Here is an 11,136-nt window from a genome sequence, read left to right as displayed (position 1 = left end):
ATGCACTTCTGCAGCAGAGAACAGACCTCTCTTAGAATCCCAAGTCGGTCAACACTTTCAAATGCAAATAACAAAATCACAAATAAAATGAGCTAAAGAATCAACAGATTGACTATTACCTTAAGATAAGGGAAGGGAAGCCAGGCCTGGTGGCCCAGGTATGTAATCATAGTGACTCAGTAGCAGACTGAGGCAGGAAGATCTCAAGTACAAGGCCAGACTGGGCAATTCAATGAGATTCTTGTCTCAAAATAAAAATAAATAAATAAAAATAAAAAGGACTTAGAATGTAGCTAAATGGTAGAGTGCCCTGGGTTCAATCCCTGGTATCAAAATAAAAAAGCTGAGGGTGGTGGTTAAGGACTTCAGCCAAGGTGTGAAGAGCATTCAGAGCTGTTATTCATTCATCTCCTGTTAAGGAACAAATGAGTCACTGATACCTATTGAGCTTGGAAAGGAAGACTGCTTTCAAGACCATGGCAGTAAGTGCCAGGGTCTTACTGTAGGGAAAAAAGACTGGGCTCAATTCCACTAGAGTAGCCAAGGGAAATTCACAACCCAGGAGCAGGTGGGGGTCCGTGGATAAAAAATCACGAAGAACCATCAAAAGTAAGAGGGAGTCTGGCTAAACTAACCTAACTGGATTCTTGCTGGAGACAAGGCCAGGGCAATCAGACATCAGCGGATCCCAGTGGAGGATGAGGGTCATGATCAGATATGGAGCATGATCAGGTGGTAATTCTTATGGAACAGAATCAGCAGGGGTCTTTGCTAAAACTTGGGTTTTGCAAGAAAGTGCAGGGATGGACCTGGGAGAAGATTCAGAAACCTGACCAAAGCTTGGGCAAGCACAAACTCTTAGTCACTCACACCCTTCCGCCTGCCTCCCCCAGTGCTAGGGACTAAACCCCATAGTGCTCTATTAATAAACTACACCCCCCCTCTTTTTGTTTTTCTTATTTCAAAATAGGGACTCTCTAAGTTGCCCAGGCTGGCCTTGAACTTGTGATCCTCCAGCCTCAGCTGAGTTGCTGGGATTTCCCGTGCGTGCCACTAGGTCTATCTCACTTTCATTTTCACTTCTACTTTCTCTCTGCTTTTCTCAATGTTTTTGATCCTATCTCTGCTAATACATTAGGATCCTCCTCCTCAGTAGGCAGGCAGGGACTGGGGGAGCACGAACAGGGACAGCTCCAGGCTCTAGTCAATGTCAACTTGCACCCCAGCCCTGGGGCCAGAAGTGGAGGGGGCAGGGAAGGGAATCTTTTTGCTTTTACCATCAGTAAATAAGATTGTAGGAAAGGATTTTAATTGACCTGGCTCTGATCAAGATCAATTATTACCCTAAGGAGAGTGCATGTGTGGCCAGACCTGGGTTATACACTGTGGCCACGGAAGTGGGTCCTTCTGTGAGTGGCAGTAACACCGGAACCCCTTGGTTCCCAGTAAGGAAGCCACAGTACTCAGCAAGGATAGGAGGGGACTCTTCCAAATGAAAAGAACAGAAGTGCACCTCCAGGGTTCCTTCCTGAGACAGAACACCTTTGTATATTTCATTAAGCAGATACCAGAGATTTTTAAAAATAAAGTCAGGAGAGACATTTCCAGAGTCCACCAAGTACCAGGGAGGGGATGGGGGCAGGCAGTGGCTAAGTGTAAGGGCCCCTATCCCTCCCTCCCCAGCAGGAGAGGCATGTCTCTCCACAGGTGGCCACCTGTCCTGCTGAGCAGGAGGTGGCCAGGGAGCACAAGCAGGAAAGGCCTTCTCTGGAAGAGTTGTTTTGTGTTTTCCACTGTTTATCAAAGGAGTTTTCATACATCCAGAGAAGTAGAATAGGATAATGAAGGCCTGCGTGTCACCAGTCTCAACTGTCATTAGTATGTTGACAACTTTACCCAAGAATGTAGGGAATTCGCTGAGATACATACATTTATAGATTAGCACTTCTTTGCAGTACTTTGATCTTGGTTATTGAAAGAAACCGTGTCTCCAAAGCAACTCATTTAAATAAGGCCCCTGTACCTGAGGCCCTGGGCAGAAAAGACCTGGTACAAAAGGAGCTTTCAAAAATGTCAATTATTTTCACTGTTTTGTTGGCAACCCAGTTAAAGCTTTTAAATACTAACAAAGTCTTTATGTTGAACCACACTTGGCAGACAAAGGAAAAGGATTTTTTAAGGCTGGGCTCTCTTCTTTCCTTACCAGCAGGCTACAACATCTTTAATTGATCCATTTTGAAATGGGCTATTCATATTTTTTCTATAAAGAACCTATATAATTATTTTCCCTTTTCATATGGAAATGTAGAAATGTTACAAGCTAAACAACATTCCACCTTACAAATAAGGAGAAAATGCAGGTTAACTTGTCACCTTTAGAAATGAGTCTGGGCTAGATAGCAGCATTCTAAACTTCGTGCTTTCCATTTTTGTATCTTGGCAAAATATTCCATCCTGTGAATGCTGAATGGAGGTAAAATAGTGGAGCTGTGCCTAAATTAAGTTCATGAGTTCAACTCCTCATCTCTTAACCCCAGTTACACTTCTCAGGAAACTTCGTTGCTAGTACTTAGTGAGTAGTTTTTAAAAGGCTGAAAATATGCTAAGTAAAGTGAACTTTTCCCATCTATTTTTCTCCAACATTGCCTCCCACCCCCATAGAGGGAATGAAGTATTTTAGAAGAAACAATAGTGTCACAGAAGAACAGAGCCCCTTTTCCTTCCCTAAGAGCTTTTCTGTTCAGCTCTGAACTTTTTGTTTCCAGAAAGACCTCCCACAAAGTCAGTATCTGCAGCCATCACGTGCTCAGAGCTCTCTCCCTACAGAGGACAAGGTGTTTAATTGATCTGCTTTACACAGTGAGGAAATAAGATGGAAGGGTGAAGAACACAAGTTCCCTCCCAGAGTACTCTGGCCAGGCCCCTCCTTCAGTACTTCCACAAGTATTTCTGCAGAATCCAGATTATAGTTAAAAAATACATATATTGTCATAATCTATTCAGCTATGGACAAATCATCTGATAAAGCTACCATTTTTCTAGATATTATTATTCTGTGTGTGTGTGTGTTGCTAGGGGTTGAACCCAGGACCTTGTACATGCAAGACAAGCACTCTACCAACTGAGCTATATCCCTAGCCCCCCATTTTCCAAGATATTGAATAGAAAATTAGAAAGATGAGCAGATTGTACTGTACAGAGAAAAGAAGAAACCAGTGGAACAGTTGGAATGCAAATTCTAAAGCTTTGAAAATTTAAAAATAAATGCAATTTACAGCACAAAGGAAATTATTGTATTTCCCCACTATTTGGAATTCTAAGTAGGTATGTTTCCCTACTTATAACACCTGTTGGTTTAACCAGAAAACTATTGGTAGTTTTTCATATAGGAAAAAGAAAAATTGCATCTAAAAAAGCTGTAAGCTAGTTTTTGTTTTATTTGCTTGCACATTATAACGAAATATGAATTTAGAGGGCTTGATTTATTCAAAATAAATGTCATTTTTAAACTTGACAAGTTTATAAAATGTTCTTTAGGGTCTTTTAAGGAAAACTAATCTTAATAGTATAGCATTATAGAATTTATAGGGGGAAATTAGATAAGAAAGATAGGTTCTGGCCAAAGTGAGAAGACCACTCCTTTCACTCATTGATTTAACAAGTATTTATTTGGTCCACAGTATAAGCAAGAAACTTAGCTAACTGCTGTGGAGGGAACAATATGATCCAAAATTTAATAAGTATGGTTTGAATTACAGTTACTCACTGTAACTCAAAGGAGAGACTGTATGTGCCAAGTTCTATAAGTGAGTGTACTTATAGAACACAAGAGGGCGCTAACAACTCGGGTTCTTCAACAGGTACAAAGTTTTAAAATATTTACAAGCTGTGTTTTGATAACCAAAATAAAGCAGAAAACAGAAATGATGTTAGTATCTCAATTTAAAAAAAACTTTATTTCTGTCTTGATTATTCAACCTCACTGGAGTGATAGAAACCCATTTTAAGGCTTCTTCAAAAGAGTGTACTATAAAATGAGATCTTCTAAAGCAACTTTCAGTAGCCTATAATGTGATACTTTCAAGTCAGGCACAGTGGTGGGTGCTTGTCGTCCCAGCTCCTAACGAGGCAGGCCAGGCACTTGAGCCTGGGCAATCAAGGCCAGCCTTGGGCAACATAGCAAGACCCTACCTTGAAACATCTCAAAAAAAAATTGTTTTTTGATTGCAAGCCAGTACACACAAATATTCTTATAATGAAAAACAATTTTAACAAAATAATATGTGCCTTGGCTATGTGCAATGCACTCAGATGTATTTTATTCTGTTCTGTTCCTTCATTCTTTTCTGTTTAAATTATTGGTGGAACCCATTAAACTGACTTCACCTCTCCCTGATAGATTATAGCCTACAGTTGAAAATGATGTTCCCATGTGTCCTTTAGAAATGAAAAAAGAAAGTCATAGTTCTCAGAACAGAACTAAAGGAGTACAGCAGTAGCCCAAAGGCACACATCCTGCCCACTAACTTGGCAGATCTCAAAGCTGGATGAGATTAAATCTCTGCAAGAAAGGCCCAACCCTTGACCATCCCCACACTTCCCAATCACATCAACAGAAGAGCCTTCTCTGGTTGTCCAGAGCTTAGAGGGTGGATCTTCCTCCTTCCTGTGTTCACAGAGACCTTGAAGCAAAAGGGCAATCTTGCAGAGAACAGCATGGGGCACTGCCATGGTTTGGAAAAGCCCAAGTGCTGAAGGGTTGGTCACCAGGCTGTGGAACCCTTCCTGAGTGGGAGGAAGTTAGGTTACTGGGGACATGCCCTTGAAGGGGATGTTGGGACTCTAGCCTTTTCCTGTGTCTCTGTGCTTCCCTGCCTTTATGAGGCAAACAGCTTCCTCTGCCATGGGTTCCTGCCATGATATATATTGTGCTGCTAAAGGCCAAAAGTAATAAGGCCAAGTGACCATAGCCTGACACTTTTGAAACTGTGGCCAAAATAAATCTTTCCTTTTTAAAAATTCATTATCTCAGACATTTTGTTATAGTAATGACAAGCTGACTAATACAGGCACCCAAATTGATTGACCAAGAAACATAATTCCTGCCCAGCAGTGTAATGCATTGCTAGGACCTACTGACAGCCTATTTTCCTTCCCTATTATATATTGGCAACACTGGCATTTAGCTTAGGCTTCCAGATGATGAGGAATGACCTCTAGACCTGACCAAAAGGAATTTACATCACTCAGGGACCCCAAACCAGAGGATGGACTTTGGAACTTTATTGGGTAACCCAACCCCCTTAACTCTAGAATCATAATATCTCCATATAATTCTACTTCATCCTATTGGCAAAACTTTAAACTAGCTAGCTAAATAATGGTACCTTCCATGTTCCATCACTGATACTGTACCTATTTATTTTAATATTTATTTGGTATTTTGTTGTCATTTAAAAAATATTTTTAGTTATAGATGAACACAATACCTTTATTTACTTTAATTTTTATTTTATGTGGTGCTGAGAGTCAAACTCAGTGCCTCACATGTGTTAGGCAAGCGCTCTATCACTGAGCCACAACCCCAGCCTCTTGATGTCATTTTAATGGGAGGGATGGAAGTTAGAAGAATAAGCTCAAGTTGTCATTGAAATAGGAAAGTCAACCCTCTATATGCTCAGGGTACTGGTTTAGGACCCCCAACGGTACCAAAATCTGTGAAAGCTCTAGTCTGTCACATAAAATGGGATGGCATTTGCATATAACCTGTGCATAGACTCTATATACTTAACGTATAACACTATGTAAATAGTTGTTATACTGTATTATTTAGAGAATAATGACAAGGAAAAAATCTGTACATGTTCAGTACAGACACCAGTTTTTTTTCCTTCTTTTTTTTTTTTTTCTTTTTCAGTACTAGGGATTGAACTCAGGGGCACTTGACCACTGAGCCACAATCCCAGCCCTGTTTTGTATTATATTTAGAGACAGGGTCTCAATGAGTTGCTTAGCATCTCGCTTTTGCTTTTGCTGAGGCTGGCTTTGAACTCGTGATCCTCCTGCCTTGGCCTCCCCAGCTACTGGGATTACAGATGTGTGCCACTGTGCCTGGCTTCCAAATATTTCTGATCTACAGTTAGTTGAATCTACAGATGTAGTACCTATGGATATGGAGGAGAATCAAATGTAAAATTGATTTTTTAAATTGATTGATTGATTGATTGATTGCAGTACGAGGGGTTGAATCCAGCACCTTGTGCATGCTAGGCAAGTGCACTCTCCTCATCTGCAGTTTTTTTTTATTTTATTCAGAGACAGGTCTGGCTAAGTTGCTGCAGCTAGCCTGGAACTACAATCCTCCTGCTCAACCTCCAGAGTAGCTGGGATTACAGGTGTGTACCACCACACCTATTAATTTTAGATTCTTTATAACCGGGCTTGGTGGTGCATGCCTATAATTCCAGCTATTCAAAAGGTTGAGGAAGGAGGATAACAAGTTCAAGGACCATCTGGGCAACTTGGCAAGGCCCTGTCTCAAAATACAAATTTTAAAAAGGATTGGGGATGTGGCTGAATGGTAGATTTCTTACCTAGCATGTGCGAGGCGCTGGGTTCAATCACTGTTGCTCAAAAAAGGAAAAAACAAAGTCTTTTTCATTATTCCACTTTCAAATTTCTGTTCTTGATTATATTTATGTTCTTGAGTCTTTCATTTTCTTCAGCCGTTTCACCAATTTGCATCACTTTCCCCCTGTGATTTGCCCTCACTGAAACAGCTGCCTTGGTGGCGGCAGGAGAGAAGCTCCAAGCCTGGGAGCTGGGATCTACCTGCGCCAGCAAGTCAGCAGCAGGAGAAACTCACCCAGGGCACCCACCACCCCTTTATTGGAGGTTAAATAATGAGGATTCTGCTGGTGCTCTGAATTTCTGAGATGCTGCCTTTTCTTATACTGTATTTATAATAAGCCAGTGGACTTGTCAACAGGCCCTGGGACAGCACAAGTGTTAGTTGCTCCCAGGGAGGGAGACATATGGCAGAGGTGCAACCCAACTTGCTGTGGGATCACACGGTAATGGGAAATGTTAGAAGAAAACTCTTGGCACATTATCTGCTCGCCTCAAATGCAGTGAATTCTCTGAAAGCAGTTTTTGCAGGTGTGTAGCAGTGGGGCAGAGCTACCAGACTCAGGGAGTCACCAAAGAGAGCTGGAGTATCAGGGATGCAGCACTGCTGGGATCCAGGCCCAGACATTCCTTCTAGCCGAGGTGTAAGAAAGCTACTTCAGGCAGCAGACTTCCCACTCCCCCCCAGTGGTGGGAAAAATCCGAGCTGATTTAGGTTTCACAAGCACCTGATGTAAGAAGAGATCTGGGAATGAGAAGAGGGGAGGTTATAGTCTGCAGAGCAACAGCGGCCACCCCTGTCCTCCCCCATCAGAATGGTGGAGGAGGAAGGCTGGACATTAGGCTGTGCTCACTGTTTTGGTCAGCTTTCCTAACTAAGAAAAGTTTACCTTTGAATCACAGTTTCACAGACTGTTCCTAAATGGCCAACTCCATTGCTCTGGGCCCTAGGTGAGGCACAACATCATGGTGGAAGGATGTGGCAGAGGGAAGCCGCTCCCCTCAGGGAAGTTAAGAAGGGTGAGGGCAAAAGAAAGTGACACAGAGAAGGGTGACTCTTCCAGTGAGCCCCCAGTGACCCATCCTCCCACCACACCCCTCCTGCCTTCGGTTACCACCCACACGGCCTGTTCAAACTGTGATGGACTGACTGGGTTCCAGCTCTCACAATCCAACCATGTCACCTCCCAACATTCCTGCATTAGCAGGAGCCCTGGGGACACCTCACATCCAAAACACTCCTCTTTTTACAGACTCAGAGGACCTAATATCTCACCAACATAACAAATAGTGATTGTTTCTTTTCTGAAACTTGCTAAGCCACCAGACCTGCCAGCACTTTGTTTTCCTGAGACCAGGGAAAAAAAGGCCTGATAAAAAGAGTGAAGCAAATAAATAAAATCAAAAGTATTGTGACTAACTATATATATATATATATATATATATATATATATATATATATATATATAGAGAGAGAGAGAGAGAGAGAGAGAGAGAAACAAGAGAGAGAGGAATCCTCATTCCATCACTTAGCTTAACAACACAAGTTTCCTCAAAAGACCACCAGAGACCAAGATTGATGTAAGCAGCAAAGAGGTGTTTATCATGAGCTAGCTGGGTCCTCCATGCACACACAGCAACTAGTGATGCTGAAAGGCCTTGAGCCCAGGGTTTGCAGCAGTTTTAGACATTATTTGGAGAAGGCAGGGACCCCCACATACATCATAGCATCTCTTAGCAAATCATCACACACCACGGGAAAATAAAATAACAACTCTAAAACATGATTAGCATACCAAGTGGTGGGAAAGAATCTGGAAAGGATTATTGGTTAGTTCAAGGGGTTGACGTACTTAAAATTGATTGGTTTAAACCATGATGATGTCGCAAGGGGGGGTACATGCCAAGCTGCAGGGCTTCTAGTTTAGATATTGGTCACCACACCTAGATGGGGGCCATCTGGAATTTCAGATATTTCCATATCTTGGCCTATCTTAGGTGATCACCATCTGTGGCTTTTCTGAGAACTGTTTCCACAGAGCTTTTCTGTGGTATTTTCCTGACTTTAGGACTATAGTAGGTCAGAGGTTAAATTTCAGAGCAAAATGAGGTCCCAAGTAGAATGAGGTTGCTTAGGTCTTTCACCTCTAGTTCAACTAATACTGAGGAAACCAGCAAGACTTAGGTAGAACTGGTCCCGTGACCCTTCCCCTTTTATAGATGCAATGATCCGTCCAACCACCTTCCACAGAACGCCCCAGGGTCCCTCCCTTGCTGAATGTAGGGAGCCAGCATTTAGGGACTGCAGACTAAACTGGTGTGGGAGTTGAGCAGTTGTGAAGAGAAAGAAAGAGGTGAGACTCTCCTGCTGATGGCAGGAAGCCCCAGGAGGACCCCGGAGCTAGAACTAAGAGGAGCCAACTGGGGATGCCTGCCTCAGGCACGGAGCCAACAGGAACTTCAATAAGCAGAGTTGGCTTCTCGGATTCCCCCTCTGGGTATTGCTAGAATTTGTTTCTATTTACTTCAGTTTTTAAAATTAATTTTTAATTGATTTGCATTATAATGACACATAATAGCGGGCCCCACTGTGGCATCTTGGAATGTGCTGTGTGCAGCCCAACAGAGGGAGTGCTGAGGATGTGTGAGCTGGGTCCTCACTCTTCTCCCAAGTTTCCCCTCCACTAACTATGATCAAGCCAGGCACAGTGGTGCACGCCTGCAAACCCAGAGCATCGGGCTGAGGCAGCAGGATCGCAAGTTCAAAGCCAACTTAGAGAGACCCTGGGCAACTTAGTGAGACTCTGTCTCTAAATAAAATATGAAAAAGGGTTGGGAATGTGAAGTGATTAAGCACCAGGTTAATCCCTGAGAAGGAAGGAAGGAAGGAAGGAAGGGAGGGAGGGAGGGAGGGAGGGAGGGAGGGAGGGAGGGAGGGAGGGAAGGGAAGCAAAGGTAGGTAATTGTAAAATACCCTTCCCAAAGGAAACATAAATCAAAAATAAAAGAGATCATGAAGGGTCAAAAAAAATTCAATCCTTTAGAAATAAGAAAGCACTAAATTAATTTGATAAAATTACATTTAAATAAGGCAAGTGGCATGTGCCTATGGTACCAGCTACTGAGGCAGGAGGGTCACTCCAGCCCTGGAGTTCCAGACCAGCCCAGGCAACATAGCAAGACCCCATCTCACAAAAGAAAAAAACAAAAGGAAGAAGGTGATGTGGGTACTAAGATCTATAAAAAGAAGGCCAAGAGAAAAAACAGCGGCCATGGGCCTGTTGTCTCAGATAGAAAATCACAGAGGCGAAAAGTGATCTTCTCCTGGCCCTTTACAGGGTCCATGGCTGACACCTGCCAGGACAAGAGAGATGAACAGCAGGACAGATTTAATGAACATGTCCCACAGGAGCCTGCGGATACAGAAGCTCATGGGGCTCAGGAGAAGGGCACATTGTGTGGACAGTCACGAGGATGTGCATCTGCAGGGCAGAGGGGTGTGACCTGTGGTAATCAATGCGGCTAAGCAAGAACTGTTAGTGCAAACTCTTCTGGGCCTGTGGTTCCAGAGCAGGACCATCCCTACCTCAGGGAAGGCAGCTTAGAGAACTCTTTTATGGTCCCTTTCAGGGAAGAAAGGTGGGAGATGATCCCAGAGTGACCTTCTTGTTTCTGCAGTTCCCTCAATTCCTTTGGCTTAAAATACCGAGTACACCAATGTGATATATTTTGGGTTATATGTTTTGAATCCCAAAAGGCCTAAGGAGTAGTAAATCCTCTCTTTGAGAAAGGCAAAGAACCTAAGCTTTGGTAAAAAAAATTGGCCTCAAAGGGACTTTTTCACTTTTTCAAATGGCTACATTATGACCATGTCCTGTAACAGAGAGCCACCTTCTCTGCAGTCACCTGTTTATCTTGCCCTCCGTCCTTCAGACAAGCCAAGCTACAGTTCAGAATTGAAGCCAAAAGGCGATGTCCTGGGCCCTGATGTCCTGGGCCCTGGCAATGGCTGCCAGCCAGCTGGGTCTGGCCACCCAGAGATCACATGCCTTCAAGAAGGTGTCCATGTCACCGTCCCTGGGACAGGCATTCCAAAGAGGTCCTCAGGGGGGGAAGTGAACCCTAACTGAGGCTGTGAGAGTCCTTGATATCCTTGCATAAAGGAATTAAGGATGGGTCAAAGTGAGGCCCAGATACAACTGACTAAGATAAAGAAAAAAAGTGGGGGGTGGCAACTTGGAGAAAACAGGGCAGTTAAGTACCCCAGCTTCAGGAACCCGAAGTGTCCACAGGCATCTGGTTCTTTGCATTCAGCACCTGGTTTCTTGTTATCCTCCTCCGGATGTCCCCTCCAGGATGTCCCCTCCCGCTTCAAACAACAGGATAAATTAGCCCTTCTTTATTACCAGGGTGGTCTCTGTGACCTGTCCTGGCACTGCCCCAGATTCACAGATAGAAAGCAGCTGGGAGGAGAGCAGCCTTGGGCACAGGTGGGAAGAATTCCTTTGT

The sequence above is a fragment of the Ictidomys tridecemlineatus genome, chromosome 3 (assembly GCF_052094955.1).
Source record: "Ictidomys tridecemlineatus isolate mIctTri1 chromosome 3, mIctTri1.hap1, whole genome shotgun sequence".
Classification (NCBI taxonomy): domain Eukaryota; kingdom Metazoa; phylum Chordata; class Mammalia; order Rodentia; family Sciuridae; genus Ictidomys; species Ictidomys tridecemlineatus.
The sequence above is the reverse complement of the archived record's forward strand: the minus strand, read 5'-3'. Positions refer to the sequence as shown.